This window comes from Chiloscyllium punctatum, chromosome 15 (assembly GCF_047496795.1).
Source record: "Chiloscyllium punctatum isolate Juve2018m chromosome 15, sChiPun1.3, whole genome shotgun sequence".
In the NCBI taxonomy this organism is placed as follows: Eukaryota; Metazoa; Chordata; class Chondrichthyes; order Orectolobiformes; family Hemiscylliidae; genus Chiloscyllium; species Chiloscyllium punctatum.
The window spans coordinates 53785778-53809918 of record NC_092753.1 but is presented as its reverse complement, the minus strand read 5'-3'; the positions used below and the strand labels follow the sequence as shown (position 1 = coordinate 53809918).

Sequence of the window (24141 nt, the reverse complement as noted above, 5' to 3'; positions counted from 1 at the left end):
TGTGAGAGAGAGAGAGAGCAGGTGCGTGTGAGAGAGAGAGAGAGAGAGAGCAGGTGCGTGTGAGAGAGAGAGAGCAGGTGCGTGTGAGAGAGAGAGAGCAGGTGCGTGTGAGAGAGAGAGAGAGAGAGCAGGTGCGTGTGTGAGAAAGTGTGAGCAGGTGCGTGTGTGAGAGAGTGAGAGCAGGTGCCTGTGTGAGAGAGTGAGAGCAGGTGCCTGTGTGAGAGAGTGAGAGCAGGTGCCTGTGTGAGAGAGTGAGAGCAGGTGCGTGTGAGAGAGAGGGAGTCGGTGCGTGTGAGTGAGAGAGAGAGCAGGTGCGTGTGAGAGAGAGAAGGTGCGTGTGTGTGTGAGGGAGTAGGTGCGTGTGTGAGATAGAGAGAGAGCAGGTGTGTGTGTGAGAGAGAGAGAGAGAGAGCAGGTGTGTGTGTGAGAGAGAGAGAGAGAGAGCAGGTGTGTGTGTGAGAGAGAGAGAGAGAGAGCAGGTGTGTGTGTGAGAGAGAGAGAGAGCAGGTGTGTGTGTGAGAGAGAGAGAGAGCAGGTGTGTGTGTGAGAGAGAGAGAGAGCAGGTGTGTGTGTGAGAGAGAGAGAGAGCAGGTGTGTGTGTGAGAGAGAGAGAGAGCAGGTGTGTGTGTGAGAGAGAGAGAGAGCAGGTGTGTGTGTGAGAGAGAGAGAGAGCAGGTGTGTGTGTGAGAGAGAGAGAGAGCAGGTGTGTGTGTGAGAGAGAGAGAGAGCAGGTGTGTGTGTGAGAGAGAGAGAGAGCAGGTGTGTGTGTGAGAGAGAGAGAGAGCAGGTGTGTGTGTGAGAGAGAGAGAGAGCAGGTGTGTGTGTGAGAGAGAGAGAGAGCAGGTGTGTGTGTGAGAGAGAGAGAGAGCGGGTGCGTGTGAGAGAGAGAGAGAGCGGGTGCGTGTGTGAGAGAGAGAGAGAGAGAGCGGGTGCGTGTGTGTGAGAGAGAGAGAGAGCGGGTGCGTGTGTGAGAGAGAGAGAGAGCGGGTGCGTGTGTGAGAGAGAGAGAGAGAGAGAGCGGGTGCGTGTGTGAGAGAGAGAGAGAGAGAGAGCGGGTGCGTGTGTGAGAGAGAGAGAGAGAGAGAGCGGGTGCGTGTGTGTGAGAGAGAGAGAGAGCGGGTGCGTGTGTGAGAGAGAGAGAGAGAGCGGGTGCGTGTGAGAGAGAGAGAGAGAGCGGGTGCGTGTGTGTGAGAGAGAGAGAGAGCGGGTGCGTGTGTGAGAGAGAGCGGGTGCGTGTGTGTGAGAGAGAGAGAGAGCGGGTGCGTGTGTGAGAGAGAGAGAGAGAGAGCGGGTGCGTGTGAGAGAGAGAGAGAGAGCGGGTGCGTGTGAGAGAGAGAGAGAGAGCGGGTTCGTGTGTGTGAGAGAGAGAGAGAGCGGGTGCGTGTGTGTGAGAGAGAGAGCGGGTGCGTGTGTGAGAGAGAGCGGGTGCGTGTGTGTGAGAGAGAGAGAGAGCGGGTGCGTGTGTGAGAGAGAGAGAGAGAGAGCGGGTGCGTGTGTGTGAGAGAGAGAGAGAGCGGGTGCGTGTGTGAGAGAGAGCGGGTGCGTGTGTGTGAGAGAGAGAGCGGGTGCGTGTGTGTGAGAGAGAGAGCGGGTGCGTGTGTGTGAGAGAGAGAGCGGGTGCGTGTGTGTGAGAGAGAGAGCGGGTGCGTGTGTGTGAGAGAGAGAGCGGGTGCGTGTGTGTGAGAGAGAGAGCGGGTGCGTGTGTGTGAGAGAGAGAGCGGGTGCGTGTGTGTGAGAGAGAGAGAGCGGGTGCGTGTGTGTGAGAGAGAGAGAGAGCGGGTGCGTGTGTGAGAGAGAGCGGGTGCGTGTGTGAGAGAGAGAGCGGGTGCGTGTGTGTGAGAGAGAGAGCGGGTGCGTGTGTGTGAGAGAGAGGGCAGGTGCGTGTGTGTGAGAGAGAGAGCAGGTGCGTGTGTGTGAGAGAGAGAGCAGGTGCGTGTATGTGAGAGAGAGCAGGTGCGTGTATGTGAGAGAGAGAGAGCAGGTGCGTGTATGTGAGAGAGAGAAAGAGAGCGGGTGCGTGTGAGCGAGAGAGGGAGCGGGTGTGTGTATGAGAGAGAGAGAGAAAGAGACAGCGGGTGCGTGTATGAGAGAGAGAGAGAAAGAGACAGCGGGTGCGTGTATGAGAGAGAGAGCAGGCGCGTATGTGAGAGTGAGAGAGATCAGGTGCCTGTGTGTGAGAGACGGAGCCGGTGCGTGTGTGAGATGGGGAGCAGGTGAGTGTGTGTGAGATGGGGAGCAGGTGAGTGTGTGAGAGAGAGAGAGAGCAGGTGCGTGTGTGAGAGAGAGAGCAGGTGCGTGTGTGAGAGAGAGAGCAGGTGCGTGTGTGAGAGAGACAGCAGGTGCGTGTGTGAGAGAGAGAGCAGGTGCGCGCGTGTGTGAGAGAGAGAGCAGGTGCGTGTGTGAGAGAGAGAGCAGGTGCGCGTGTGAGAGAGAGAGAGAGAGAGCAGGTGCGCGTGTGAGAGAGAGAGAGAGAGAGCAGGTGCGCGTGTGAGAGAGAGAGAGAGAGCAGGTGCGCGTGTGAGAGAGAGAGAGAGAGCAGGTGCGCGTGTGAGAGAGAGAGAGAGAGCAGGCGCGCGTGTGAGAGAGAGAGAGAGAGCAGGCGCGCGTGTGAGAGAGAGAGAGAGAGCAGGCGCGCGTGTGAGAGAGAGAGAGAGAGCAGGCGCGCGTGTGAGAGAGAGAGAGAGAGCAGGCGCGCGTGTGAGAGAGAGAGAGAGAGCAGGCGCGCGTGTGAGAGAGAGAGAGAGAGCAGGCGCGCGTGTGAGAGAGAGAGAGAGAGCAGGCGCGCGTGTGAGAGAGAGAGAGAGAGCAGGCGCGCGTGTGAGAGAGAGAGAGAGAGCAGGCGCGCGTGTGAGAGAGAGAGAGAGAGCAGGCGCGCGTGTGAGAGAGAGAGAGAGAGAGCAGGCGCGCGTGTGAGAGAGAGAGAGAGAGCAGGCGCGCGTGTGAGAGAGAGAGAGAGAGCAGGCGCGCGTGTGAGAGAGAGAGAGAGAGCAGGCGCGCGTGTGAGAGAGAGAGAGAGAGCAGGCGCGCGTGTGAGAGAGAGAGAGAGAGCAGGCGCGCGTGTGAGAGAGAGAGAGAGAGCAGGCGCGCGTGTGAGAGAGAGAGAGAGAGCAGGCGCGCGTGTGAGAGAGAGAGAGAGAGCAGGCGCGCGTGTGAGAGAGAGAGAGAGAGCAGGCGCGCGTGTGAGAGAGAGAGAGAGAGCAGGCGCGCGTGTGTGAGAGAGAGAGAGCAGGCGCGCGTGTGAGGGAGAGAGAGAGAGCAGGTGCGTGTGTGTAAGAGAGAGAGAGCAGGTGCGTGTGTGTAAGAGAGAGAGAGCAGGTGCGTGTGTGAGAGAGAGAGAGCAGGTGCGTGTGTGTGAGAGAGAGAGAGCAGGTGCGTGTGTGTGAGAGAGAGAGCAGGTGCGTGTGTGTGAGAGAGAGAGCAGGTGCGTGTGTGTGAGAGAGAGAGAGAGCAGGTGCGTGTGTGTGAGAGAGAGAGAGAGCAGGTGCGTGTGTGTGAGAGAGAGAGAGCAGGTGCGTGTGTGAGAGAGAGAGCAGGTGCGTGTGTGTGAGAGAGGGAGCAGGCGCTTGTGTGAGAGAGAGGGAGCAGGCGCTTGTGTGAGAAGAGAGAGCCGGTGCATGTTTGAGAGAGTAAGCAGGTGCGTGTGTGAGAGAGAGAGAGCAGAAGCTTGTGTGAGAGAGAGAGAGCACGTGCGTGTGAGAGAGAGAGAGAGAGAGAGAGAGAGAGCAGGTGCGTGTGAGAGAGAGAGAGCAGGTGCGTGTGAGAGAGAGAGAGCAGGTGCGTGTGTGTGAGAGGGAGAGCAGGTGCGTGTGTGAGAGAGAGAGAGCAGGTGCGTGTGTGAGAGAGAGAGAGCAGGTGCGTGTGAGAGAGAGAGAGCAGGTGCGTGTGAGAGAGAGAGAGCAGGTGCGTGTGAGAGAGAGAGAGCAGGTGCGTGTGAGAGAGAGAGAGCAGGTGCGTGTGAGAGAGAAAGAGCAGGTGCGTGTGAGAGAGAGAGAGCAGGTGCGTGTGAGAGAGAGAGAGCAGGTGCGTGTGTGAGAGAGTGAGAGCAGGTGCGTGTGAGAGAGAGAGAGCAGGTGCGTGTGAGAGAGAGAGAGCAGGTGCGTGAGAGAGAGAGAGAGCAGGTGCGTGTGTGAGAGAGAGAGAGCAGGTGCGTGTGTGAGAGAGAGAGCAGGTGCGTGTGTGAGAGAGAGAGCAGGTGCGTGTGTGAGAGAGAGAGCAGGTGCGTGTGTGAGAGAGAAAGAGCAGGTGCCTGTGTGAGAGAGAAAGAGCAGGTGCCTGTGTGAGAGAGAGAGAGAGAGAGAGCAGGTGTGTGAGAGAGAGAGCAGGTGCCTGTGTGAGAGAGAGAGAGAGAGCAGGTGCCTGTGTGAGAGAGAGAGAGAGAGCAGGTGCCTGTGTGAGAGAGAGAGAGAGAGAGCAGGTGCCTGTGTGAAAGCGAGAGAGCAAGCGCATGTGTGAGAGAGATAGAGCAGGTGCCTGTGTGTGAGAGAGAGAGAGAGAGAGCAGGTGTGTGTGTGAGAGAGAGAGAGAGCAGGTGTGTGTGTGAGAGAGAGAGAGAGCAGGTGTGTGTGTGAGAGAGAGAGAGAGCAGGTGTGTGTGTGAGAGAGAGAGAGAGCAGGTGTGTGTGTGAGAGAGAGAGAGAGCAGGTGTGTGTGTGAGAGAGAGAGAGAGCAGGTGTGTGTGTGAGAGAGAGAGAGAGCAGGTGTGTGTGTGAGAGAGAGAGAGAGAGCAGGTGTGTGTGTGAGAGAGAGAGAGAGCAGGTGTGTGTGTGAGAGAGAGAGAGAGCAGGTGTGTGTGTGAGAGAGAGAGAGAGAGCAGGTGTGTGTGTGAGAGAGAGAGAGAGAGCAGGTGTGTGTGTGAGAGAGAGAGAGAGAGCAGGTGTGTGTGTGAGAGAGAGAGAGAGAGCAGGTGTGTGTGTGAGAGAGAGAGAGAGCAGGTGTGTGAGAGAGAGAGAGAGCAGGTGTGTGTGTGTGAGAGAGAGAGAGAGCAGGTGTGTGTGTGAGAGAGAGAGAGAGAGCAGGTGTGTGTGTGAGAGAGAGAGAGAGAGCAGGTGTGTGTGTGAGAGAGAGAGAGAGAGCAGGTGTGTGTGTGAGAGAGAGAGAGAGAGCAGGTGTGTGTGTGTGAGAGAGAGAGAGAGAGCAGGTGTGTGTGTGTGAGAGAGAGAGTAGAGAGCAGGTGTGTGTGTGAGAGAGAGAGAGAGAGCAGGTGTGTGTGTGAGAGAGAGAGAGAGCAGGTGTGTGTGTGAGAGAGAGAGAGAGAGCAGGTGTGTGTGTGTGAGAGAGAGAGAGAGAGAGCAGGTGTGTGTGTGAGAGAGAGAGAGAGAGCAGGTGTGTGTGTGAGAGAGAGAGAGAGAGCAGGTGCGTGTGTGAGAGAGAGAGAGAGCAGGTGCGTGTGTGAGAGAGAGAGCAGGTGCGTGTGTGAGAGAGAGAGCAGGTGTGTGTGTGTGAGAGAGAGAGAGCAGGTGTGTGTGTGAGAGAGAGAGAGAGCAGGTGTGTGTGTGAGAGAGAGAGAGAGCAGGTGTGTGTGTGTGAGAGAGAGAGAGAGCAGGTGTGTGTGTGTGAGAGAGAGAGAGAGCAGGTGTGTGTGTGTGAGAGAGAGAGAGAGCAGGTGTGTGTGTGTGAGAGAGAGAGAGAGCAGGTGTGTGTGTGAGAGAGAGAGAGAGCAGGTGTGTGTGTGAGAGAGAGAGAGAGAGCAGGTGTGTGTGTGAGAGAGAGAGAGAGAGCAGGTGTGTGTGTGAGAGAGAGAGAGAGCAGGTGTGTGTGTGTGAGAGAGAGAGAGAGAGCAGGTGTGTGTGTGTGAGAGAGAGAGAGAGAGAGCAGGTGTGTGTGTGAGAGAGAGAGAGAGAGCAGGTGTGTGTGTGAGAGAGAAAGAGAGAGCAGGTGCGTGTGTGAGAGTGAGAGCAGGTGCGTGTGTGAGAGAGAGAGAGAGCAGGTGCGTGTGTGAGAGAGAGAGCAGGTGCGTGAGAGAGAGAGAGAGCAGGTGCGTGTGTGAGAGAGAGAGCAGGTGCGTGTGTGAGAGAGAGAGCAGGTGCGTGTGTGAGAGAGAGAGCAGGTGCGTGTGTGAGAGAGAGAGCAGGTGCGTGTGTGAGAGAGAGAGCAGGTGCGTGTGTGAGAGAGAAAGAGCAGGTGCCTGTGTGAGAGAGAGAGAGAGAGAGAGCAGGTGTGTGAGAGAGAGAGCAGGTGCCTGTGTGAGAGAGAGAGAGAGAGCAGGTGTGTGTGTGAGAGAGAGAGAGAGCAGGTGTGTGTGTGAGAGAGAGAGAGAGAGCAGGTGTGTGTGTGTGAGAGAGAGAGAGAGCAGGTGTGTGTGTGTGAGAGAGAGAGAGCAGGTGTGTGTGTGAGAGAGAGAGAGAGAGCAGGTGTGTGTGTGAGAGAGAGAGAGAGAGCAGGTGTGTGTGTGAGAGAGAGAGAGAGAGCAGGTGTGTGTGTGTGAGAGAGAGAGAGAGAGCAGGTGTGTGTGTGTGAGAGAGAGAGAGAGAGAGCAGGTGTGTGTGTGAGAGAGAGAGAGAGAGCAGGTGTGTGTGTGAGAGAGAGAGAGAGAGCAGGTGCGTGTGTGAGAGTGAGAGCAGGTGCGTGTGTGAGAGAGAGAGAGAGCAGGTGCGTGTGTGAGAGAGAGAGCAGGTGCGTGTGTGAGAGAGAGAGCAGGTGCGTGAGAGAGAGAGAGAGCAGGTGCGTGTGTGAGAGAGAGAGCAGGTGCGTGTGTGAGAGAGAGAGCAGGTGCGTGTGTGAGAGAGAGAGCAGGTGCGTGTGTGAGAGAGAGAGCAGGTGCGTGTGTGAGAGAGAGAGCAGGTGCGTGTGTGAGAGAGAGAGAGAGAGCAGGTGCCTGTGTGAGAGAGAGAGAGAGAGCAGGTGCCTGTGTGAGAGAGAGAGAGAGAGCAGGTGCCTGTGTGAGAGAGAGAGAGAGAGCAGGTGCCTGTGTGAGAGAGAGAGAGAGAGCAGGTGCCTGTGTGAGAGAGATAGAGCAGGTGCCTGTGTGTGAGAGTGAGAGAAAGCAGGTGCCTGTGTGAGGGAGAGAGAGAGAGCCGGTGCCTGTGTGAGAGAGAGAGAGCCGGTGCGTGTGTGTGAGAGAGAGAGAGCAGGTGGTGTGAGAGAGAGCAGGTGGTGTGAGAGAGAGAGAGAGAGCAGGTGCGTGTGAGAGAGAGAGAGAGAGCAGGTGCGTGTGAGAGAGAGAGAGCAGGTGCGTGTGAGAGAGAGAGAGAGAGCGCAGGTGCGTGTGAGAGAGAGAGAGAGAGAGAGAGAGAGCAGGTGCGTGTGAGAGAGAGAGAGAGCAGGTGCGTGTGAGAGAGAGAGAGAGAGAGCAGGTGCGTGTGAGAGAGAGAGAGCAGGTGCGTGTGAGAGAGAGAGAGAGAGAGCAGGTGCGTGTGTGAGAAAGTGTGAGCAGGTGCGTGTGTGAGAGAGTGAGAGCAGGTGCCTGTGTGAGAGAGTGAGAGCAGGTGCCTGTGTGAGAGAGTGAGAGCAGGTGCCTGTGTGAGAGAGTGAGAGCAGGTGCCTGTGTGAGAGAGTGAGAGCAGGTGCCTGTGTGAGAGAGTGAGAGCAGGTGCCTGTGTGAGAGAGTGAGAGCAGGTGCGTGTGAGAGAGAGGGAGTCGGTGCGTGTGAGTGAGAGAGAGAGCAGGTGCGTGTGAGAGAGAGAAGGTGCGTGTGTGTGTGAGGGAGTAGGTGCGTGTGTGAGATAGAGAGAGAGCAGGTGTGTGTGTGTGAGAGAGAGAGAGAGAGAGAGAGCAGGTGTGTGTGTGAGAGAGAGAGAGAGAGAGCAGGTGTGTGTGTGAGAGAGAGAGAGAGCAGGTGTGTGTGTGAGAGAGAGAGAGAGCAGGTGTGTGTGTGAGAGAGAGAGAGAGAGCAGGTGTGTGTGTGAGAGAGAGAGAGAGCAGGTGTGTGTGTGAGAGAGAGAGAGAGCAGGTGTGTGTGTGAGAGAGAGAGAGAGAGCAGGTGTGTGTGTGAGAGAGAGAGAGAGAGCAGGTGTGTGTGTGAGAGAGAGAGAGAGAGAGCAGGTGTGTGTGTGTGAGAGAGAGAGAGAGAGCAGGTGTGTGTGTGTGAGAGAGAGAGAGAGAGCAGGTGTGTGTGTGAGAGAGAGAGAGAGCAGGTGTGTGTGTGTGAGAGAGAGAGAGAGCAGGTGTGTGTGTGTGAGAGAGAGAGAGAGAGCAGGTGTGTGTGTGAGAGAGAGAGAGAGAGCAGGTGTGTGTGTGAGAGAGAGAGAGAGAGCAGGTGCGTGTGTGAGAGTGAGAGCAGGTGCGTGTGTGAGAGAGAGAGAGAGCAGGTGCGTGTGTGAGAGAGAGAGCAGGTGCGTGTGTGAGAGAGAGAGCAGGTGCGTGTGTGAGAGAGAGAGCAGGTGCGTGTGTGAGAGAGAGAGCAGGTGCGTGTGTGAGAGAGAGAGCAGGTGCGTGTGTGAGAGAGAGAGCAGGTGCGTGTGTGAGAGAGAGAGCAGGTGCGTGTGTGAGAGAGAGAGCAGGTGCGTGTGTGAGAGAGAGAGCAGGTGCGTGTGTGAGAGAGAGAGCAGGTGCGTGTGAGAGAGAGAGAGAGAGAGCAGGTGCGTGTGTGAGAAAGTGTGAGCAGGTGCGTGTGTGAGAGAGTGAGAGCAGGTGCCTGTGTGAGAGAGTGAGAGCAGGTGCCTGTGTGAGAGAGTGAGAGCAGGTGCGTGTGAGAGAGAGGGAGTCGGTGCGTGTGAGTGAGAGAGAGAGCAGGTGCGTGTGAGAGAGAGAAGGTGCGTGTGTGTGTGAGGGAGTAGGTGCGTGTGTGAGATAGAGAGAGAGCAGGTGTGTGTGTGAGAGAGAGAGAGAGAGAGAGAGAGCAGGTGTGTGTGTGAGAGAGAGAGAGAGAGAGAGAGCAGGTGTGTGTGTGAGAGAGAGAGAGAGCAGGTGTGTGTGTGAGAGAGAGAGAGAGCAGGTGTGTGTGTGAGAGAGAGAGAGAGAGCAGGTGTGTGTGTGAGAGAGAGAGAGAGCAGGTGTGTGTGTGAGAGAGAGAGAGAGCAGGTGTGTGTGTGAGAGAGAGAGAGAGAGCAGGTGTGTGTGTGAGAGAGAGAGAGAGAGCAGGTGTGTGTGTGAGAGAGAGAGAGAGCAGGTGTGTGTGTGTGAGAGAGAGAGAGAGAGCAGGTGTGTGTGTGTGAGAGAGAGAGAGAGAGCAGGTGTGTGTGAGAGAGAGAGAGAGAGAGAGCAGGTGTGTGTGTGAGAGAGAGAGAGAGAGCAGGTGTGTGTGAGAGAGAGAGAGAGAGCAGGTGTGTGTGTGAGAGAGAGAGAGAGAGCAGGTGTGTGTGTGAGAGAGAGAGAGAGAGCAGGTGTGTGTGTGAGAGAGAGAGAGAGAGCAGGTGCGTGTGTGAGAGAGAGAGCAGGTGCGTGTGTGAGAGAGAGAGAGAGCAGGTGCGTGTGTGAGAGAGAGAGCAGGTGCGTGTGTGAGAGAGAGAGCAGGTGCGTGTGTGAGAGAGAGAGCAGGTGCGTGTGTGTGAGAGAGAGAGAGCAGGTGTGTGTGTGAGAGAGAGAGAGAGAGCAGGTGTGTGTGTGAGAGAGAGAGAGAGCAGGTGTGTGAGAGAGAGAGAGAGCAGGTGTGTGTGTGTGAGAGAGAGAGAGAGCAGGTGTGTGTGTGAGAGAGAGAGAGAGAGCAGGTGTGTGTGTGAGAGAGAGAGAGAGAGCAGGTGTGTGTGTGAGAGAGAGAGAGAGCAGGTGTGTGTGTGTGAGAGAGAGAGAGAGAGCAGGTGTGTGTGTGTGAGAGAGAGAGAGAGAGAGCAGGTGTGTGTGTGTGAGAGAGAGAGAGAGAGCAGGTGTGTGTGTGAGAGAGAGAGAGAGAGCAGGTGTGTGTGTGTGAGAGAGAGAGAGAGAGCAGGTGTGTGTGTGAGAGAGAGAGAGAGAGCAGGTGCGTGTGTGAGAGTGAGAGCAGGTGCGTGTGTGAGAGAGAGAGAGAGCAGGTGCGTGTGTGTGAGAGAGAGAGAGAGCAGGTGCGTGTGTGTGAGAGAGAGAGAGAGCAGGTGTGTGTGTGAGAGAGAGAGAGAGAGCAGGTGTGTGTGTGAGAGAGAGAGAGAGAGCAGGTGTGTGTGTGTGAGAGAGAGAGAGAGAGCAGGTGTGTGTGTGAGAGAGAGAGAGAGCAGGTGTGTGTGTGTGAGAGAGAGAGAGAGAGCAGGTGTGTGTGTGTGAGAGAGAGAGAGAGAGAGCAGGTGTGTGTGTGTGAGAGAGAGAGAGAGAGCAGGTGTGTGTGTGAGAGAGAGAGAGAGAGCAGGTGTGTGTGTGTGAGAGAGAGAGAGAGAGCAGGTGTGTGTGTGAGAGAGAGAGAGAGAGCAGGTGCGTGTGTGAGAGTGAGAGCAGGTGCGTGTGTGAGAGAGAGAGAGAGCAGGTGCGTGTGTGAGAGAGAGAGAGAGCAGGTGCGTGTGTGAGAGAGAGAGAGAGCAGGTGCGTGTGTGAGAGAGAGAGCAGGTGCGTGTGTGAGAGAGAGAGCAGGTGCGTGTGTGAGAGAGAGAGCAGGTGCGTGTGTGAGAGAGAGAGCAGGTGCGTGTGTGAGAGAGAGAGCAGGTGCGTGTGTGAGAGAGAGAGCAGGTGCGTGTGTGAGAGAGAGAGCAGGTGCGTGTGTGAGAGAGAGAGCAGGTGCGTGTGTGAGAGAGAGAAAGAGCAGGTGCCTGTGTGAGAGAGAGAGAGAGAGAGAGCAGGTGTGTGAGAGAGAGAGCAGGTGCCTGTGTGAGAGAGAGAGCAGGTGCCTGTGTGAGAGAGAGAGAGAGAGCAGGTGCCTGTGTGAGAGAGAGAGAGAGAGCAGGTGCCTGTGTGAGAGAGAGAGAGAGAGCAGGTGCCTGTGTGAAAGCGAGAGAGAGAGCAGGTGCCTGTGTGAAAGCGAGAGAGCAAGCGCATGTGTGAGAGAGATAGAGCAGGTGCCTGTGTGTGAGAGTGAGAGAAAGCAGGTGCCTGTGTGAGGGAGAGAGAGAGAGCCGGTGCCTGTGTGAGAGAGAGAGAGCCGGTGCGTGTGTGTGAGAGAGAGAGAGCAGGTGGTGTGAGAGAGAGCAGGTGGTGTGAGAGAGAGCAGGTGGTGTGAGAGAGAGAGAGAGAGCAGGTGCGTGTGAGAGAGAGAGAGAGAGCAGGTGCGTGTGAGAGAGAGAGAGCAGGTGCGTGTGAGAGAGAGAGAGAGAGCGCAGGTGCGTGTGTGAGAGAGAGAGAGAGAGAGAGAGCAGGTGCGTGTGAGAGAGAGAGAGAGAGCAGGTGCGTGTGAGAGAGAGAGAGAGAGAGCAGGTGCGTGTGAGAGAGAGAGAGCAGGTGCGTGTGAGAGAGAGAGAGCAGGTGCGTGTGAGAGAGAGAGAGCAGGTGCGTGTGAGAGAGAGAGAGAGAGAGCAGGTGCGTGTGTGAGAAAGTGTGAGCAGGTGCGTGTGTGAGAGAGTGAGAGCAGGTGCCTGTGTGAGAGAGTGAGAGCAGGTGCCTGTGTGAGAGAGTGAGAGCAGGTGCCTGTGTGAGAGAGTGAGAGCAGGTGCGTGTGAGAGAGAGGGAGTCGGTGCGTGTGAGTGAGAGAGAGAGCAGGTGCGTGTGAGAGAGAGAAGGTGCGTGTGTGTGTGAGGGAGTAGGTGCGTGTGTGAGATAGAGAGAGAGCAGGTGTGTGTGTGAGAGAGAGAGAGAGAGAGCAGGTGTGTGTGTGAGAGAGAGAGAGAGAGAGCAGGTGTGTGTGTGAGAGAGAGAGAGAGCAGGTGTGTGTGTGAGAGAGAGAGAGAGCAGGTGTGTGTGTGAGAGAGAGAGAGAGCAGGTGTGTGTGTGAGAGAGAGAGAGAGCAGGTGTGTGTGTGAGAGAGAGAGAGAGCAGGTGTGTGTGTGAGAGAGAGAGAGAGCAGGTGTGTGTGTGAGAGAGAGAGAGAGAGCAGGTGTGTGTGAGAGAGAGAGAGAGAGCAGGTGTGTGTGTGAGAGAGAGAGAGAGAGCAGGTGTGTGTGTGAGAGAGAGAGAGAGAGCAGGTGTGTGTGTGAGAGAGAGAGAGAGCAGGTGTGTGTGTGAGAGAGAGAGAGAGCAGGTGTGTGTGTGTGAGAGAGAGAGAGAGCAGGTGTGTGTGTGTGAGAGAGAGAGAGAGAGCAGGTGTGTGTGTGAGAGAGAGAGAGAGAGCAGGTGTGTGTGTGAGAGAGAGAGAGAGAGAGCAGGTGTGTGTGTGAGAGAGAGAGAGAGAGCAGGTGTGTGTGTGAGAGAGAGAGAGAGAGCAGGTGTGTGTGTGAGAGAGAGAGAGAGAGCAGGTGTGTGTGTGTGAGAGAGAGAGAGAGAGAGCAGGTGTGTGTGTGTGAGAGAGAGAGAGAGAGCAGGTGTGTGTGAGAGAGAGAGAGAGAGAGCAGGTGTGTGTGTGAGAGAGAGAGAGAGCAGGTGTGTGTGAGAGAGAGAGAGAGAGCAGGTGTGTGTGTGAGAGAGAGAGAGAGAGCAGGTGTGTGTGTGAGAGAGAGAGAGAGAGCAGGTGCGTGTGTGAGAGAGAGAGCAGGTGCGTGTGTGAGAGAGAGAGCAGGTGCGTGTGTGAGAGAGAGAGCAGGTGTGTGTGTGTGAGAGAGAGAGAGCAGGTGTGTGTGTGAGAGAGAGAGAGAGCAGGTGTGTGTGTGAGAGAGAGAGAGAGCAGGTGTGTGTGTGAGAGAGAGAGAGAGCAGGTGTGTGTGTGAGAGAGAGAGAGAGCAGGTGTGTGTGTGTGTGAGAGAGAGAGAGAGCAGGTGTGTGTGTGTGAGAGAGAGAGAGAGCAGGTGTGTGTGTGAGAGAGAGAGAGAGAGCAGGTGTGTGTGTGTGAGAGAGAGAGAGAGAGCAGGTGTGTGTGAGAGAGAGAGAGAGAGCAGGTGTGTGTGTGTGAGAGAGAGAGAGAGAGCAGGTGTGTGTGTGTGAGAGAGAGAGAGAGAGAGCAGGTGTGTGTGTGAGAGAGAGAGAGAGCAGGTGTGTGTGTGAGAGAGAGAGAGAGAGCAGGTGTGTGTGTGTGAGAGAGAGAGAGAGAGCAGGTGTGTGTGTGAGAGAGAGAGAGAGAGCAGGTGCGTGTGTGAGAGAGAGAGCAGGTGCGTGTGTGAGAGAGAGAGCAGGTGCGTGTGTGAGAGAGAGAGCAGGTGTGTGTGTGAGAGAGAGAGAGAGCAGGTGTGTGTGTGAGAGAGAGAGAGAGCAGGTGTGTGTGTGAGAGAGAGAGAGAGCAGGTGTGTGTGTGTGTGAGAGAGAGAGAGAGCAGGTGTGTGTGTGTGAGAGAGAGAGAGAGCAGGTGTGTGTGTGAGAGAGAGAGAGAGAGCAGGTGTGTGTGTGTGAGAGAGAGAGAGAGAGCAGGTGTGTGTGTGAGAGAGAGAGAGAGCAGGTGTGTGTGTGTGAGAGAGAGAGAGAGAGCAGGTGTGTGTGTGTGAGAGAGAGAGAGAGAGAGCAGGTGTGTGTGTGAGAGAGAGAGAGAGCAGGTGTGTGTGTGAGAGAGAGAGAGAGAGCAGGTGTGTGTGTGTGAGAGAGAGAGAGAGAGCAGGTGTGTGTGTGAGAGAGAGAGAGAGAGCAGGTGCGTGTGTGAGAGAGAGAGCAGGTGCGTGTGAGAGTGAGAGCAGGTGCGTGTGTGAGAGAGAGAGAGAGCAGGTGGGTGTGTGAGAGAGAGAGCAGGTGGGTGTGTGAGAGAGAGAGCAGGTGCGTGTGTGAGAGAGAGAGCAGGTGCGTGTGTGAGAGAGAGAGCAGGTGCGTGTGTGAGAGAGAGAGAGCAGGTGCGTGTGTGAGAGAGAGAGCAGGTGCGTGTGTGAGAGAGAGAGCAGGTGCGTGTGTGAGAGAGAGAGCAGGTGCGTGTGTGAGAGAGAAAGAGCAGGTGCCTGTGTGAGAGAGAGAGAGAGAGAGAGCAGGTGTGTGAGAGAGAGAGCAGGTGCCTGTGTGAGAGAGAGAGAGAGAGCAGGTGCCTGTGTGAGAGAGAGAGAGAGAGCAGGTGCCTGTGTGAGAGAGAGAGAGAGAGCAGGTGCCTGTGTGAAAGCGAGAGAGCAAGCGCATGTGTGAGAGAGATAGAGCAGGTGCCTGTGTGTGAGAGTGAGAGAAAGCAGGTGCCTGTGTGAGGGAGAGAGAGAGAGCCGGTGCCTGTGTGAGAGAGAGAGAGCCGGTGCGTGTGTGTGAGAGAGAGAGAGCAGGTGGTGTGAGAGAGAGCAGGTGGTGTGAGAGAGAGCAGGTGGTGTGAGAGAGAGAGAGAGAGCAGGTGCGTGTGAGAGAGAGAGAGAGAGCAGGTGCGTGTGAGAGAGAGAGAGAGAGCAGGTGCGTGTGAGAGAGAGAGAGCAGGTGCGTGTGAGAGAGAGAGAGAGAGCGCAGGTGCGTGTGAGAGAGAGAGAGAGAGAGAGAGCAGGTGCGTGTGAGAGAGAGAGAGAGCAGGTGCGTGTGAGAGAGAGAGAGAGCAGGTGCGTGTGAGAGAGAGAGAGAGCAGGTGCGTGTGAGAGAGAGAGAGAGAGAGAGCAGGTGCGTGTGAGAGAGAGAGAGCAGGTGCGTGTGAGAGAGAGAGAGCAGGTGCGTGTGAGAGAGAGAGAGAGAGAGCAGGTGCGTGTGTGAGAGAGAGAGAGAGCAGGTGTGTGTGTGAGAGAGAGAGAGAGCAGGTGTGTGTGTGTGAGAGAGAGAGAGAGCAGGTGTGTGTGTGAGAGAGAGAGAGAGCAGGTGTGTGTGTGAGAGAGAGAGAGCAGGTGTGTGTGTGAGAGAGAGAGAGAGAGCAGGTGTGTGTGTGAGAGAGAGAGAGAGAGCAGGTGTGTGTGTGTGAGAGAGAGAGAGAGCAGGTGTGTGTGTGTGAGAGAGAGAGAGAGCAGGTGTGTGTGTGTGAGAGAGAGAGAGAGAGCAGGTGTGTGTGTGAGAGAGAGAGAGAGAGCAGGTGTGTGTGTGAGAGAGAGAGAGAGAGCAGGTGTGTGTGTGAGAGAGAGAGAGAGAGCAGGTGTGTGTGTGAGAGAGAGAGAGAGAGCAGGTGTGTGTGTGAGAGAGAGAGAGAGAGCAGGTGTGTGTGTGAGAGAGAGAGAGAGAGCAGGTGTGTGTGTGTGAGAGAGAGAGAGAGAGCAGGTGTGTGTGAGAGAGAGAGAGAGAGAGCAGGTGTGTGTGTGAGAGAGAGAGAGAGAGCAGGTGTGTGTGAGAGAGAGAGAGAGAGCAGGTGTGTGTGTGAGAGAGAGAGAGAGAGCAGGTGTGTGTGTGAGAGAGAGAGAGAGAGCAGGTGCGTGTGTGAGAGAGAGAGCAGGTGCGTGTGTGAGAGAGAGAGAGAGCAGGTGCGTGTGTGAGAGAGAGAGCAGGTGCGTGTGTGAGAGAGAGAGCAGGTGTGTGTGTGTGTGAGAGAGAGCGAGCAGGTGTGTGTGTGAGAGAGAGAGAGCAGGTGTGTGTGTGTGAGAGAGAGAGAGAGCAGGTGTGTGTGTGTGAGAGAGAGAGAGAGCAGGTGTGTGTGTGAGAGAGAGAGCAGGTGTGTGTGTGTGTGAGAGAGAGAGAGAGAGCAGGTGTGTGTGTGTGAGAGAGAGAGAGAGAGCAGGTGTGTGTGTGTGAGAGAGAGAGAGCAGGTGTGTGTGTGTGAGAGAGAGAGAGAGAGAGCAGGTGTGTGTGTGAGAGAGAGAGAGAGAGCAGGTGTGTGTGTGAGAGAGAGAGAGAGAGCAGGTGTGTGTGTGTGAGAGAGAGAGAGAGCAGGTGTGTGTGTGTGAGAGAGAGAGAGAGCAGGTGTGTGTGTGTGAGAGAGAGAGAGAGCAGGTGTGTGTGTGAGAGAGAGAGCAGGTGCGTGTGTGAGAGAGAGAGAGAGCAGGTGCGTGTGTGAGAGAGAGAGCAGGTGCGTGTGTGAGAGAGAGAGCAGGTGCGTGTGTGAGAGAGAGAGCAGGTGCGTGTGTGAGAGAGAGAGAGAGAGCAGGCGCGTGTGTGAGAGAGAGAGCAGGCGCGTGTGTGAGAGAGAGAGAGAGCAGGTGCCTGTGTGAGAGTGAGAGAGAGCAGGTGCCTGTGTGAGAGAGAGAGCAGGTGCGTGTGTGAGAGAGAGAGCAGGTGCCTGTGTGAGAGAGAGAGAGAGCAGGTGCCTGTGTGAGAGTGAGAGAGAGCAGGTGCCTGTGTGAGAGAGTGAGAGAGCAAGCGCATGTGTGAGAGAGTGAGAGAGCAAGCGCATGTGTGAGAGAGAGAGAGAGCAAGCGCATGTGTGAGAGAGAGAGAGCAAGCGCATGTGTGAGAGAGAGAGAGCAGGCGCCTGTGTGAGAGAGAGAGAGCAGGTGCCTGTGTGAGAGTGAGAGAGAGCAGGTGCATGTGTGAGAGAGTGAGAGCAGGCGCGTGAGAGAGAAAGAGCAGGCGTGTGAGAGAGAGGGAGAGCAGGCGCGTGAGACAGCAGACGCGTGTGAGAGAGAGAGAGAGAGAGACAGTAGGTGTGTGTGTGTGTCAGAGAGGGAGAGCAGGTGCGCGTGTGTGAGATGGGGAGCAGGTGCGTGTGTGAGAGGGAGCAGGTGTGTGTGTGTGTGAGAGAGAGAGAGAGAGCAAGCGCATGTGTGAGAGAGAGAGAGCAGGTGCCTGTGTGTGTGAGAGAGAGAGAGCAAGCGCATGTGTGAGAGAGAGAGCTGGTGCCTGTGTGAGAGAGACAGAGCAGGTGCGTGTGTGAGAGAGACAGAGCAGGTGCCTGTGTGAGAGAGAGAGAGAGCAGGTGCCTGTGTGAGAGAGAGAGAGAGAGCAGGTGCCTGTGTGAGAGAGAGAGAGAGCAGGTGCCTGTGTGTGAGAGAGAGAGAGCAGGTGCCTGTGTGTGAGAGAGAGAGAGCAGGTGCCTGTGTGTGAGAGGGAGAGAGCAGGTGCGTGTGTGTGAGTGTGAGAGACAGCAGGTGCGTGTGTGTGAGAGAGAGACAGCAGGTGCGTGTGTGTGAGAGAGAGAGAGCAGGTGCGTGTGTGTGAGTGTGAGAGACAGCAGGTGCCTGTGTGTGAGAGAGAGAGAGCAGGTGCCTGTGTGTGAGAGAGAGAGAGCAGGTGCCTGTGTGAGAGAGAGAGAGAGCAGGTGCCTGTGTGTGAGAGAGAGAGAGCAGGTGCCTGTGTGTGAGAGAGAGAGAGCAGGTGCCTGTGTGTGAGAGAGAGAGAGCAGGTGCCTGTGTGTGAGAGAGAGAGAGCAGGTGCCTGTGTGAGAGAGAGAGAGAGCAGGTGCGTGTGTGTGAGTGTGAGAGACAGCAGGTGCCTGTGTGTGAGAGAGAGAGAGCAGGTGCCTGTGTGTGAGAGAGAGAGAGCAGGTGCCTGTGTGAGAGAGAGAGAGAGCAGGTGCCTGTGTGTGAGAGAGAGAGAGCAGGTGCCTGTGTGTGAGAGAGAGAGAGCAGGTGCCTGTGTGTGAGAGAGAGAGAGCAGGTGCCTGTGTGTGAGAGAGAGAGAGCAGGTGCCTGTGTGTGAGAGAGAGAGAGCAGGTGCCTGTGTGTGAGAGAGAGAGAGCAGGTGCCTGTGTGTGAGAGAGAGAGAGCAGGTGCCTGTGTGTGAGAGAGAGAGAGCAGGTGCCTGTGTGTGAGAGAGAGAGAGCAGGTGCCTGTGTGTGAGAGAGAGAGAGCAGGTGCCTGTGTGTGAGAGAGAGAGAGCAGGTGCCTGTGTGTGAGAGAGAGAGAGCAGGTGCCTGTGTGTGAGAGAGAGAGAGCAGGTGCCTGTGTGTGAGAGAGAGAGAGCAGGTGCCTGTGTGTGAGAGAGAGAGAGCAGGTGCCTGTGTGTGAGAGAGAGAGAGCAGGTGCCTGTGTGTGAGAGAGAGAGAGCAGGTGCCTGTGTGTGAGAGAGAGAGAGCAGGTGCCTGTGTGTGAGAGAGAGAGAGCAGGTGCCTGTGTGTGAGAGAGAGAGAGCAGGTGCCTGTGTGTGAGAGAGAGAGAGCAGGTGCCTGTGTGTGAGAGAGAGAGAGCAGGTGCCTGTGTGTGAGAGAGAGAGAGCAGGTGCCTGTGTGTGAGAGAGAGAGAGCAGGTGCCTGTGTGTGAGAGAGAGAGAGCAGGTGCCTGTGTGTGAGAGAGAGAGAGCAGGTGGGTGTGTGTGTGAGAGAGAGAGCAGGTGCGTGTGTGTGAGAGAGAGAGCAGGTGCGTGTGTGTGAGAGAGAGAGCAGGTGCGTGTGTGTGAGAGAGAGAGCAGGTGCGTGTGTGAGAGAGAGAGAGCAGGCGGGTGTGTGAGAGAGAGAGAGCAGGCGCGTGTGTGAGAGAGAGAGAGCAGGCGCTTGTGTGAGAGAGAGGGAGCAGGCGCTTGTGTGAGAAGAGAGAGCCGGTGCATGTTTGAGAGAGAGAGCAGGTGCGTGTGTGAGAGAGAGAGAGCAGAAGCTTGTGTGAGAGGGTGTAGGTGTGTGTGAGAGAGAGAGAGAGCAGGTGCCTGTGTGAGAGAGAGAGAGAGCAGGTGCGTGTGTGAGAGAGAGAGAGAGCAGGTGCCTGTGTGAGAGAGAGAGAGAGAGCAGGTGCCTGTGTGAAAGCGAGAGAGCAAGCGCATGTGTGAGAGAGAGAGAGCAGGTGCCTGTGTGTGAGAGTGAGAGAGAGCAGGTGCCTGTGTGAGTGAGAGAGAGCAGGTGCCTGTGTGAGTGAGAGAGAGCAGGTGCCTGTGTGAGTGAGAGAGAGCAGGTGCCTGTGTGAGTGAGAGAGAGAGCAGGTGCCTGTGTGTGAGAGAGAGAGAGAGAGCAGGTGGTGTGAGAGAGAGAGAGAGCAGGTGGTGTGAGAGAGAGAGAGAGCAGGTGGTGTGAGAGAGAGAGAGAGCAGGTGGTGTGAGAGAGAGAGAGAGCAGGTGGTGTGAGAGAGAGAGAGAGCAGGTGGTGTGAGAGAGAGAGAGAGCAGGTGGTGTGAGAGAGAGAGAGAGCAGGTGGTGTGAGAGAGAGAGAGAGCAGGTGGTGTGAGAGAGAGAGAGAGCAGGTGGTGTGAGAGAGAGAGAGAGCAGGTGGTGTGAGAGAGAGAGAGCAGGTGGGTGTGTGAGAGAGTGTGAGCAGGTGCGTGTATGAGAGAGTGTGAGCAGGTGCGTGTATGAGAGAGTGTGAGCAGGTGCGTGTGTGCGAGAGAGTGAGCAGGTGCGTTGTGAGAGAGAGAGAGCAGGTGCGTGTGAGAGAGAGAGAGAGAGAGAAGGTCCGTGTGTGTGAGAGCGAGTAGGTCCGTGTGTGTGAGGGGGAGTAGGTGCGTGTGTGAGAGAGAGAGAGCAGGTGTGTGTGTTTCAGAGAGCGAGAGCAGGTGCGTGAGAGAGAGAGAGAGAGAGAGCATGTGCATGTGTGAGAGAGACAGAGCAGGTGCGTGTGTGTGAGTGAGAGAGAGCAGGTGCCTGTGTGAGTGAGAGAGAGCAGGTGCCTGTGTGAGTGAGAGAGAGCAGGCGCGTGAGACAGCAGACGCGTGTATGAGAGAGAGAGAGAGAGAGAGCAGCTGCGCGTGTGTGAGATGGGGAGCAGGTGTGTGTGTGACAGAGAGAGCAAGCGCATGTGTGAGAGAGACAGAGCAGGTGCGTGTGTGTGAGAGTGAGAGATAGCAGGTGCGTGTGTGTGAGAGTGAGAGAGAGCAGGTGCCTGTGTGAGTGAGAGAGAGAGCAGGTGCCTGTGTGAGTGAGAGAGAGAGCAGGTGCCTGTGTGAGTGAGAGAGAGAGCAGGTGCCTGTGTGAGTGAGAGAGAGAGCAGGTGCCTGTGTGAGTGAGAGAGAGAGCAGGTGCGTGTGTGTGAGAGAGAGAGAGAGAGAGTAGGTGCGTGTGTGAGAGAGAGAGCAGGTGCGTGTGTGAGAGAGAGAGCAGGTGCTTTGTGAGAGAGAGAGAGAGCAGGTGCGTTTGTGAGAGAGAGAGAGAGCAGGCGCGTGTGTGAGAGAGAGAGAGAGAGCAGGCGCGTGTGTGAGAGAGAGAGAGAGAGCAGGCGCTTGTGTGAGAGAGAGAGAGCAAGCACATGTGTGAGAGAGAGAGCAGGTGCGTGTGTGTGAGAGAGAGAGAGCAGGTCCACGTGTGAGAGAGAGAGAGAGAGCAGGTGGTGTGAGAGAGAGAGAGAGAGAGTAGGTGCGTGTGAGAGAGAGTGAGCAGGTGCGTGTGTGCGAGAGAATGAGCAGGTGCGTGTGTGCGAGAGAGTAAGCAGGTGCGTGTGTGAGAGAGGGAGAGCAGGTGCGTGTGTGAGAGAGAGAGAGCAGGTGCGTGTGTGAGAGAGAGAGCAGGTGCGTGTGTGAGAGAGAGAGCAGGCGCGTGTGTGAGAGAGAGAGCAGGCGCGTGTGTGAGAGAGAGAGCAGGCGCGTGTGTGGGAGAGAGAGCAGGTGCGTGTGAGAGAGAGAGAGCAGGTGCGTGTGTGAGAGAGGGAGCAGGTGCGTGTGAGAGAGGGTGTAGGTGCGTGAGAGAGAGAGAGCAGGTGCGTGTGTGAGAGAGTAAGCAGGTGCGTGTGAGAGAGAGAGACAGAAGACGCGTGTGTGAGAGAGAGAGCAGGTGCGTGTGTGAGAGAGAGAGAGCAGGCGCGTGAGACAGCAGACGCGTATGTGAGACAGAGAGCAGGTGCGCGTGTGTGAGATGGGGAGCAGTTGCGTGTGTGAGAGAGAGAGCAGGTGCCTGTGTGAGAGATAGAGATAGCAGGTGCCTGTGTGAGAGAGAGAGAGAGCAAGCGCATGTGTGAGAGAGAGAGAGAGCAAGCGCATGTGTGAGAGAGAGAGAGAGCAAGCGCATGTGTGAGAGAGAGAGAGAGCAAGCGCATGTGTGAGAGAGAGAGAGAGCAAGCGCATGTGTGAGAGAGAGAGAGCAGGTGCCTGTGTGAGAGAGAGAGAGAGCAGGTGCCTGTGTGAGAGTGAGAGAGAGCAGGTGCATGTGTGAGAGAGTGAGAGCAGGCGCGTTGGAGAGAAAGAGCAGGCGTGTGAGAGAGAGGGAGAGCAGGCGCGTGAGACAGCAGACGCGTGTGAGAGAGAGAGAGAGACAGTAGGTGTGTGTGTGTGTCAGAGAGGGAGAGCAGGTGCGCGTGTGTGAGATGGGGAGCAGGTGCGTGTGTGAGAGGGAGCAGGTGCGTGTGTGAGAGAGAGCAGGTGTGTGTGTGTGAGAGAGAGAGAGAGAGCAAGCGCATGTGTGAGAGAGAGAGAGCAGGTGCCTGTGTGTGTGAGAGAGAGAGAGAGCAAGCGCATGTGTGAGAGAGAGAGCTGGTGCCTGTGTGAGAGAGACAGAGCAGGTGCCTGTGTGAGAGCGAGAGAGCAGGTGCCTGTGTGAGAGAGAGAGAGAGCAGGTGCCTGTGTGAGAGAGAGAGAGAGAGCAGGTGTCTGTGTGAGAGAGAGAGAGAGCAGGTGCGTGCGAGAGTGAGAGAGCAGGTGCGTGAGACAGCAGACGCGTGTGAGAGAGAGAGATCAGGTGCCTGTGTGAAAGAGAGAGAGAGAGCAAGCACATGTGTGAGAGAGAGAGCAGGTGCATGTGTGTGAGAGAGAGAGCAGGTGCGTGTGTGTGAGAGAGAGAGAGCAGGTGCCTGTGTGAGAGAGAGAGCAGGTGCGTGTGTGAGAGAGAGGGAGCAGGTGCGTGTGTGTGAGAGAGAAAGCAGGTGCGTGTGTGTGAGAGAGAGAGCAGGTGCGTGTGTGTGTGAGAGAGAGAGCAGGTGCGTGTGAGAGAGAGAGAGAGAGCAGGTGCGTGTGAGAGAGAGAGAGCAGGTGCGTGTGAGAGAGAGAGAGCAGGTGCGTGTGAGAGAGAGAGAGCAGGTGCGTGTGAGAGAGAGAGAGCAGGTGCGTGTGTGAGAGAGAGAGAGAGAGAGAGAGAGCAGGTGCGTGTGTGAGAGAGAGAGAGCGCAGTTGCGTGTGTGAGAGAGAGAGAGCGCAGTTGCGTGTGTGAGAGAGAGAGAGCGCCGTTGCGTGTGTGAGAGAGAGAGAGCGCCGTTGCGTGTGTGAGAGAGAGAGAGCGCAGTTGCGTGTGTGAGAGAGAGAGAGCGCAGTTGCGTGTGAGAGAGAGAGAGCAGGCGCGTGTGTGAGAGAGAGAGAGCAGGTGTGTGAGAGAGAGAGAGCAGGTGTGTGAGAGAGAGAGAGCAGGTGTGTGAGAGAGAGAGAGCAGGTGTGTGAGAGAGAGAGAGCAGGTGTGTGAGAGAGAGAGAGCAGGTGCGTGTGAGAGAGAGAGCAGGTGCGTGTGAGAGAGCAGGTGCGTGTGTGAGAGAGAGAGAGCAGGTGCGTGTGTGAGAGAGAGAGAGCAGGTGCGTGTGTGAGAGAGAGAGAGCAGGTGCGTGTGAGAGAGCAGGTGCGTGTGTGAGAGACAGAGAGAGCAGGTGCGTGTGTGAGAGAGAGAGAGCAGGTGCGTGTGTGAGAGAGAGAGAGCAGGTGCGTGTGTAAGAGAGAGAGAGCAGGTGCGTGTGAGAGAGCAGGTGCGTGTGTGAGAGACAGAGAGAGCAGGCGCTTGTGTGTGAGAGAGAGAGCAGGCGCTTGTGTGTGAGAGAGAGAGCAGGCGCTTGTGTGTGAGAGAGAGAGCAGGCGCTTGTGTGTGAGAGAGAGAGCAGGCGCTTGTGTGTGAGAGAGAGAGCAGGCGCTTGTGTGTGAGAGAGAGAGCAGGCGCTTGTGTGTGAGAGAGAGAGCAGGCGCTTGTGTGTGAGAGAGAGAGCAGGCGCTTGTGTGTGAGAGAGAGAGCAGGCGCTTGTGTGTGAGAGAGAGAGCAGGCGCTTGTGTGTGAGAGAGAGAGCAGGCGCTTGTGTGTGAGAGAGAGAGCAGGCGCTTGTGTGTGAGAGAGAGAGCAGGCGCTTGTGTGTGAGAGAGAGAGCAGGCGCTTGTGTGTGAGAGAGAGAGCAGGCGCTTGTGTGTGAGAGAGAGAGCAGGCGCTTGTGTGTGAGAGAGAGAGCAGGCGCTTGTGTGTGAGAGAGAGAGCAGGCGCTTGTGTGTGAGAGAGAGAGCAGGCGCTTGTGTGTGAGAGAGAGAGCAGGCGCTTGTGTGTGAGAGAGAGAGCAGGCGCTTGTGTGTGAGAGAGAGAGCAGGCGCTTGTGTGTGAGAGAGAGAGCAGGCGCTTGTGTGTGAGAGAGAGAGCAGGCGCTTGTGTGTGAGAGAGAGAGCAGGCGCTTGTGTGTGAGAGAGAGAGCAGGCGCTTGTGTGTGAGAGAGAGAGCAGGCGCTTGTGTGTGAGAGAGAGAGCAGGCGCTTGTGTGTGAGAGAGAGAGAGCAGGCGCTTGTGTGTGAGAGAGAGAGCAGGCGCTTGTGTGTGAGAGAGAGAGCAGGCGCTTGTGTGAGAGAGAGAGCAGGCGCTTGTGTGTGAGAGAGAGAGCAGGCGCTTGTGTGTGAGAGAGAGAGCAGGCGCTTGTGTGTGAGAGAGAGAGCAGGCGCTTGTGTGTGAGAGAGAGAGAGCAGGCGCTTGTGTGTGAGAGAGAGAGAGCAGGCGCTTGTGTGTGAGAGAGAGAGAGCAGGCGCTTGTGTGTGAGAGAGAGAGCAGATGCATGTGTGTGAGAGAGAGAGAGCAGATGCATGTGTGTGAGAGAGAGAGAGCAGATGCATGTGTGTGAGAGAGAGAGAGCAGATGCATGTGTGTGAGAGAGAGAGAGCAGATGCATGTGTGTGAGAGAGAGAGAGCAGATGCATGTGTGTGAGAGAGAGAGAGCAGATGCATGTGTGTGAGAGAGAGAGAGCAGATGCATGTGTGTGAGAGAGAGAGAGCAGATGCATGTGTGTGAGAGAGAGAGAGCAGATGCATGTGTGTGAGAGAGAGAGAGCAGATGCATGTGTGTGAGAGAGAGAGAGCAGATGCATGTGTGTGAGAGAGAGAGAGCAGATGCATGTGTGTGAGAGAGAGAGAGCAGATGCATGTGTGTGAGAGAGAGAGAGCAGATGCATGTGTGTGAGAGAGAGAGAGCAGATGCATGTGTGTGAGAGAGAGAGAGCAGATGCATGTGTGTGAGAGAGAGAGAGCAGATGCATGTGTGTGAGAGAGAGAGAGCAGATGCATGTGTGTGAGAGAGAGAGAGCAGATGCATGTGTGTGAGAGAGAGAGAGCAGATGCATGTGTGTGAGAGAGAGAGAGCAGATGCATGTGTGTGAGAGAGAGAGAGCAGATGCATGTGTGTGAGAGAGAGAGAGCAGATGCATGTGTGTGAGAGAGAGAGAGCAGATGCATGTGTGTGAGAGAGAGAGAGCAGATGCATGTGTGTGAGAGAGAGAGAGCAGATGCATGTGTGTGAGAGAGAGAGAGCAGATGCATGTGTGTGAGAGAGAGAGAGCAGATGCATGTGTGTGAGAGAGAGAGAGCAGATGCATGTGTGTGAGAGAGAGAGAGCAGATGCATGTGTGTGAGAGAGAGAGAGCAGATGCATGTGTGTGAGAGAGAGAGAGCAGATGCATGTGTGTGAGAGAGAGAGAGCAGATGCATGTGTGTGCGAGAGAGAGAGCAGATGCATGTGTGTGCGAGAGAGAGAGCAGATGCATGTG

At 56.2% G+C, this 24141-nt stretch overlaps 1 protein-coding gene across 9 annotated transcripts in view; it reads left to right on the top strand.

The window, feature by feature from the left end:
* Positions 1 to 24141, top strand: part of caska (calcium/calmodulin-dependent serine protein kinase a) — a 746802-nt gene that overhangs the window by 443492 nt on the left and 279169 nt on the right. The gene's annotated exons all lie outside the window — the stretch shown is intronic.